Here is a 7,181-nt window from a genome sequence, read left to right as displayed (position 1 = left end):
CTCTCTTTTCTCTGGGGCGCAGTGTGAAGCCTCTTCCATCACCGCTGAGGCTGCTCCGCCAGTTGCAGCCCCTCTGCAGCGCTCCCCGGGGCACGGCCACGCACAGCCCAGTGCTGGTGCTGCAGGTAGGGGAGAACGGCCTTGGATTGTGCAGCCCAGAGCTGAGCCGTGTGCGGGGCCGGGATGGTGGCAGCGCCTCGGCTCTGAGCTACCCCTGCGGAGCACGGGGGCAGCTGTCTCTGGATTAACTCACCGCATCAGCCCAGGGAACTAATGCACCGATTCTGCAATATACCAAAATAGAAAGTCATTGGAGTGAAATCAGTGTCTTCACCACATCCCCTCTGGCAGAGCGTTAATTAAAATGACTCTCTAGTGCTTTAGATCATCAGGTGTACATTGTTAACGAGCTTGGAGGAGAGAATGGGCTCCATATTTGTAGTTTAAGTACTGATGGAGTTAACCCTTCACCACTGCTGGCACAGCCCGCGCCTGGTGGCAGTTTCTCAGAGCATCCATCTGCGTTAGACAAGGCAGCTTTCTTAGAGGACTTCAGATGCCATTTAGCAAAGATGTTAACACAGGATCCTGCTCAGTTCAGCTGCTTCATCTGCTGCTCTAAGGAGAGGACCAGTGTCTCCCCAGGCCCAGTGGGGCCCTGCTGCACTCCTGGGTGCACAGCAGCCCACTGTGCACAGCAGAACTTCTGCATGGCCTCACTGGCAGCTGGTAGTGGGCAAGACCTGGGGGGACCTTTTGGCTTTCCTTAGTCCCTGGTATCAACCTCTTTGCGTTGAAGATTCCTTCACAAACACAGCTCCTTGTTGGTTCCTGCATCGGGTGCCAGCCCTGTGCCCGGGCTGCTGGGGGTTCATACATGAACCCCATGGTTCAGCTCCATGGCAGAGCCCCGTGGGATCCCCTGGGGAAAACCAGGGGTGAAAGCAAGGACACCCGAGGTGTTTCGTGGTGTCACTGTGCACCAGGTGGCCCCGTGCTGGGCTGTGATGTGGGGACCACCCGGGCAGCACAGAGCCTCTCTTCTGCGTGAACAACAGCAAAGCACCAGTTCTGGGAGGGCGAAGAGGTGTCCTCCAGGTGGCAGCTCCTGAAAGCCCGTCTGCAACATTGGTGTCTTCAGCCGCCCAGCTATCATTGCTTCTTTTCTTCTCCGAGTCTCCTCCTTGCCTTTTAGGTGATGGCAGTGAAAGGTTATTTGAAAAATCACTCCCGCTCTCCTCTTAACAGAATCACTGCATGGAAAAACCTTTTTGTTTGTGTCAGAGGTTTGCACAATTTCAGCTGATGCACTGCTCAGAGCTGATCGGCGCTCACAGCGGTTTTAGTCTGCAGCTACCAGAAGCCATTTACACCTTTCTGAGCATTAGAGAGGCGCTTCCTCAAGCGTAGCTGTTTTAAACTGGAATTCAACCCAGGAATAAATAGCAATGTTACATAATAAACTTACAAAGCTGCAGGACTGCGAACAACACTGAAGTCATTAACGCAGCACAGTGCAAACACCCACACAGTGACCCCATTCCTGCTGCAGTCCCGTCCTTTTGTAGAAGCTGCAGAATGGATTTTTCTGATTAATGAAAAGGCGCGGACCAGCTGAGGCAATGCAGATCCCCACCTGCACAGGCTCAGGGCAGAGAGGAACTGCAATGCCTGCGCCTGGGATGGAGGAGGGGGCCGAGTGGTCCTGCAGACAGGAGGCAAGGAGGAACCACTCACCACTCTGCACTGTTCTGTTTGCAGCCACAGTGCTGCCAAATGCCCAGGCTCAGCACCATCAGCAGAGAGGTGCACTGTGCCCAGTGATAAACTGCAGTGAACAAGGCCTTTGGCATTTCTCTATCAAGAGACAAACCTGCTCTTCTCTAAATGTCTTGAGTTTTATCCAGGCTTGTGCACCTGTCCGCACACAACGGGCTTCCCTTTTCTGCCTCTCATCCCAGCCCCCAGCATGTGGCTGTGTCCACCCCAGGCAGCACTCAGCCTCAGCCACACCGCTCCCAGGTACCCACCGATGTGCAGAAGCCCCTTCCTGCCGGCTGCACCGATGCATGCCACGCCAGTCCCTAACAGCACTGAAAGCAGACATCCATCTTCTGACACGGGGAAGAAGTCTGGATTTGGTGTGATGTGTGAAGAACAGTGCGGGGCAGAAGGTGCTGAGCATGGGCCCTCTGTGGGCATGGGCAGTGTCCTGCTGGGAGCTGCCCGTCCCAGAGGAGCCGTGTCTCACCTGCGGCTGCATCTAAAGCTGCAGTGTGTTACTTCTGGCCTGCATTGGAACATTTAAAATGGTGTCTGACTAATGTCAGCCATTGAAGTCATTTATAAAATTTATAAAATGAAAATGACATTAAAAAATGCCCTCATCCTGACAACCCCAAAAAAGCCCGACTGATTTTTTTTAGCACATATAAAGCTGACAAATACACACCCTGTGTAACTGAATTTACTCACGGAGGGGATCCATGGTGGGTAGACTGCACCTCCTGAAATGTCACTGCTCCACGTACGAGAAAAATAGGCCATCCTCAAAGAGCCCCATGCACTCAGTGGGGGAAAACAGAGCCAAGCTCTTATGGAAGCCTCTGGAAGGGAAATTATTCAACAAAGAAAAACACAAGAGCAATGCTGAGCCATTACAGTGCTGCATGAGCCCACCAGGCTGCCCTTTGCACAGATGGGGGGGCTTTGTTCATGCCTTTGGGTGCATCCGGGTGCATCTGCTTTCTCTGTCTTAATGGCAGCAGGAGGATCCCCTCCTCTGCCCAGGGTGACCTCTTTGGGTTGGCAACAGGAGTCATCGGGAGTCAATTTTGACTTGTTTTGTTCCGTAACTCATGCTCTGTTGGAACCTGGATCCATACAACTAAGTCGTTTTTTTTTGTTTGCTTTTTTTTTTTTTTTTTTGGCAGTGGTCCTTATTAACAAATTTCAAGTGTTGTCTGCTGCAAGGGGCAATTTATGGCCAGGGAACTGCGGGTTTAATGCTCACAGACTGACGTGGTCCTCCCTGCCAGCAAAGGGATGAGCAGGGAATCAGCTACTCACCTGCCTTACCTTTGCTGCCTTTTACTTTCATAGCGGAAGGAAGCAGCTGGTGACTCTAGTTCACTTCTAGCTTACAGGTTGCAAGATGACCCCTACTCATAAAGGCATCGTGCTTTCCCTGTAACTGTTAATTACAGCAGCGCACCCAGAATTCTTACACAGTCATTTAGTAAAATTAAATGCACTTATAATGTCCTTTTCATACAGAAAGCATCCCGTAATAGGAACCGCGCTGTTTGGCTCATTACTCCCGCTTCCCAATTAATGCAGCACCAGGCCAGGCGTGCTGCTGGCCCCAGTCTGGGTGCAGGGAGGGAAGCAGCCACGTGCCGGCACTACGCCGGGCTCCTCTAGCGCGCCCGCCCCGGTGCCACAGCACCTGCCCCCCACACGGACCCTGCACCGCACAAGCGGGGACATTGAGACGAGAGCTGTTGCTCATGTTTTTTGTGTTTTTTTTTTTTTTTTTTTTTTTTTTAATGTATCACAATGAGCAACAAACATACTTGATGAACTATTTCCAAAGGAGTATATTCAATTACCATCTACAGTCAACTCAACTATGACAACAAAGTCTTTTGTGACAAATTTCTTCAGTTTTGAAAGTTCCATGTGGTTTCTGTTTCTGTTCGTCTCCATGAATTTTGGTACAGTTCGAGATCAGCATTGTTACAGTAACAAAAAAAGCTAACAAGACTACATTATAGAAAAACACCAAGAACATCATTTTTGGTTTCACTTGCTCTATTTTTTTGTACATTGCAAAGGCTGTTCATACCCCTCTTCACCTCATTTATGCTTCCTGTTCTACCCAAACTCACCCCCCCAAAATAAAACCAAAATAAAATATTCAAAGCTTTGTGTTTCACAGTGGGCAGTACCTCAGTGCCAACCAACCAACCAACCAACCTCATTTCTGCTTCTATTTAATGGATTAATTTTTGTTTTCTAAAGCAAATATACTTCCATGAACACCGGGTGTGCTGGCAGTGCCGGTGCCTCCCTCGCCTGCTCCTGCCCCACCTGCCCTGTGGGCGCGGGCGGCCCCAACACACGCCTTTCACCTTACTTTTATTCTCAGTTGTATGAAACTTTGGCCATCTTCACCACTTAAAAAAAAAAAAAAAAAGAAAATAGCTTTTTATTAAAAATAAAACAGAAACCCGCTCAATGCTAAGTTTAAAAACTTCTCCTCGCTCCGCGCTCTCCCTGCTGCCGGGAGGATGGAGGGTACGCTCAGGGCAGATGGACGCAGCCCCACCACACGTCCGCCCCACTGCGTCCCATGGGCAGTGGCTGCACGGTGTGGGGCCACAGTCCGGTCCCACTGCTGTGCCGTGGCGCAGGGAGGAGGCAGCCTCGCACTGAAAGTCTCTAGAAACATTTACAAAAAATACAAGGAAATGAATTTATAAAACCTTTTAGTGGGTGGGAAGGAGGAAGGGGAAGGAGGAGAGGGAAATTGCACTATGACCAAGCAATATAATTAATGAAAAACAACAACAAAAACTAACAAAACAAAACAAACAAGCAAACAAACAAAAAAAACCCAACAAACAAAAAACCAACAAAAACCAAAGGGTTTCGAAGAGACCTCGCAGAACTCGACAGGTAAAGCTAGTGTTCAATTGTTAACTCGTATCACAGAATCAAAAACAAACAAAAAGTTTCTATATGGTACAGACGGAGTAACATACAACAGTTAAATGGCAAAAAATATATATATATATATTTCATAGAATTACAAACAAGATAAAATAATGGAAAACCAAAACTGTACAACTTTAGAATTTAAAAAATGTTCATCTCAAACACGGGGAGAAATACAAGAACTTCTGTTAAAAGAAAAGAGTTTGTTAAAATAGCAAACGCATTTTGTGTTCTCGCTTCTGTTTTGACACCTTATGCTACAGCTGAAACTGGTAGGAACATCGGATGTACTCTCTTTAGTATCGTCTACTTAGAAAACAATTAAAAAAAGGAATTTGCACTGTGCATTAGCCTAGTTAGAAATATGTACAGCAGTTCGGGATCTAGTCTTTCGCCAAACTAAAACCAAAACTCCATAAAAACAAAAGAGTCCCGCTAAGAAATGAAACCCACGTTCGTCTCTCGGGGCGCTCTGGGCTCTCGCTGCGGCAACACATGGCCTCAGCCATGGGGAGCCTGGGGGCGGCGGAGGAGCCCACGTTCACAGTTATCCAAGTTCCCTTTGAAGCAGGAGGCGGAGGAGGATGGCGGGGAGAAGGCTCTCGCGCTTTCGGGGCAGAGGACACGAGGGGAAGGATATCGTTCCTGTTGACGTTTGGCTACACAAGTGTGGAACAGCGTGCATCTCTTTGTCTCCAGGCTCTGCGCGGTAGCAGCACCAAGTTTAACTTTCCAAGTCCGGACCGCAGGAGGTTGGGGAGCACAGGCGGCCCAGCGCAGCACCCGCACACAGCCCCGCGGCTGCCCTGGGGCCAACAGCACGGCTGGGGCTGCTGGGTGCGCTGCGAGTTGTCTCTCTGCTTGCAGAAGAAGCACAGATAAACAACCTGGGTACTTTTTTTTTTTTTTTTTTTTTTTCCATTCTTTATTTAAACTTAGACTTGTTTGTTTAATCAGAAACAAATTCTCAAGTAAAAAGAATCCTTTTTGCTCATTCTGCACCAGTGGTGAAAGGGTATGTCTTTGGATTTTATTTAAAGCATGAATTTTCTTTAGAGAAAAAAATGTAACAAAACCTTGTTGTTGTCGTCGTTGTTGTTTAAAGGAGGAACAGAGTGCAGCCTAATTACACAAACTGAAACAAACGCGTATAGTTCAGGAACAGTCTTTGAAGCATTTACAAATGAGGAAAAGAAGAGGGGAAAAAAGAAAAACAAGCCAACAAACAAAAACCCAACAGGAAGAATGGAAAATAAGAAAGAGATAAGTGCACAAGGGTAACAGACATAGGTAAATCGTATGTTTTCACCTTAAAAAGTTTCAAACCCCCAACAAAAAATATTCCGCAGGGGATCCTACTGACCCCCCAAAACCCTTTGAACTTCTTTCTTTAGTTTTTATAAAATAATTATGCAACCACCCTCTAAGAAATGAAGGTAGCGACCATAAGTGGAAGATTACAGGATGGGGGAGGTGGGGATAAAGGTACAAAGGGAGAAAAGCTTGGGCGAGTCAATGGATTGCAATCTATCTGGCTAGGAATGAACAAGACAACATCAAATGAGAAGCCGTCAGCTGGACCATACAAAAGCTAAATGTACACAAAAGGGTTTTTTCTTTTAAATCTACCATACTGCTTCAGTTCATTTCCAATGCAACAATCTACTCAACACCAAAAATGGTCATATCTATCATAAATACAGAAAGTCAGTTGTTTTAAAACTTATTTTTTAAGCTCCGAGTCCTCAACACTCTTTGTGGTTTTTTGTTTTTGTTTGTTTTTGTTTTTTTCTGAAAAGTGGGAGTGCTTAACTTTTCCCCTTGAAATTGGCTTCAGCAGAAAAGCTACCCTTAGAATCCCCGAAAAGCTAAAGCAGTTCACATTGTTTTTCTCTTGAATACTTTCTGCCCATTTTAAATTAACAAAAAAAAAAAAAAAAAAAAAAAAAAAGAAGAAGAAAAGAAAAAAAATTGTTTTCTGGAACAAAACCAAAACTAACCAAAAAACCCCCAAACAAACAAAAAGAAATTATATATATATATATATATATATATATAAAAACAATGATTCTGAAAACAGAACAAAGTGTGAGCGATTGACCTGAGAATAAAAAGACATTACATTTCTCTTTTCTTTTAGCAAGCCATTGGTATCTGAATGCTAAACAGCAAGAAATTTAAAACTGTAACAAGGTGGGCTGCTTTCCCATACAGTGCATGCCGGCCTCTGCTGTGCTATCGACGTGGGGCGTTACTGAGAAGGGGCAATGTACAAGGGGGGCTTCTGCTCCGAGGACACAACGGAGGCAGCGCGGGCTCTCATCTCCCAGACCAACAGTACCTTCGAAAGGACAAATGTAACAGGTTTGTCGTTTTCTTTTTTTTCTTTTTTCTTTTCTTTCTTTTTTTTTTTTTCCTTTTTTTTTTTTTTTTTTTTTTTTTTTTTTTTTTTTTTTTTTTTT

The sequence above is a fragment of the Coturnix japonica genome, chromosome 11, assembly GCF_001577835.2.
Source record: "Coturnix japonica isolate 7356 chromosome 11, Coturnix japonica 2.1, whole genome shotgun sequence".
Classification (NCBI taxonomy): domain Eukaryota; kingdom Metazoa; phylum Chordata; class Aves; order Galliformes; family Phasianidae; genus Coturnix; species Coturnix japonica.
This window is presented reverse-complemented; position numbering follows the sequence as displayed.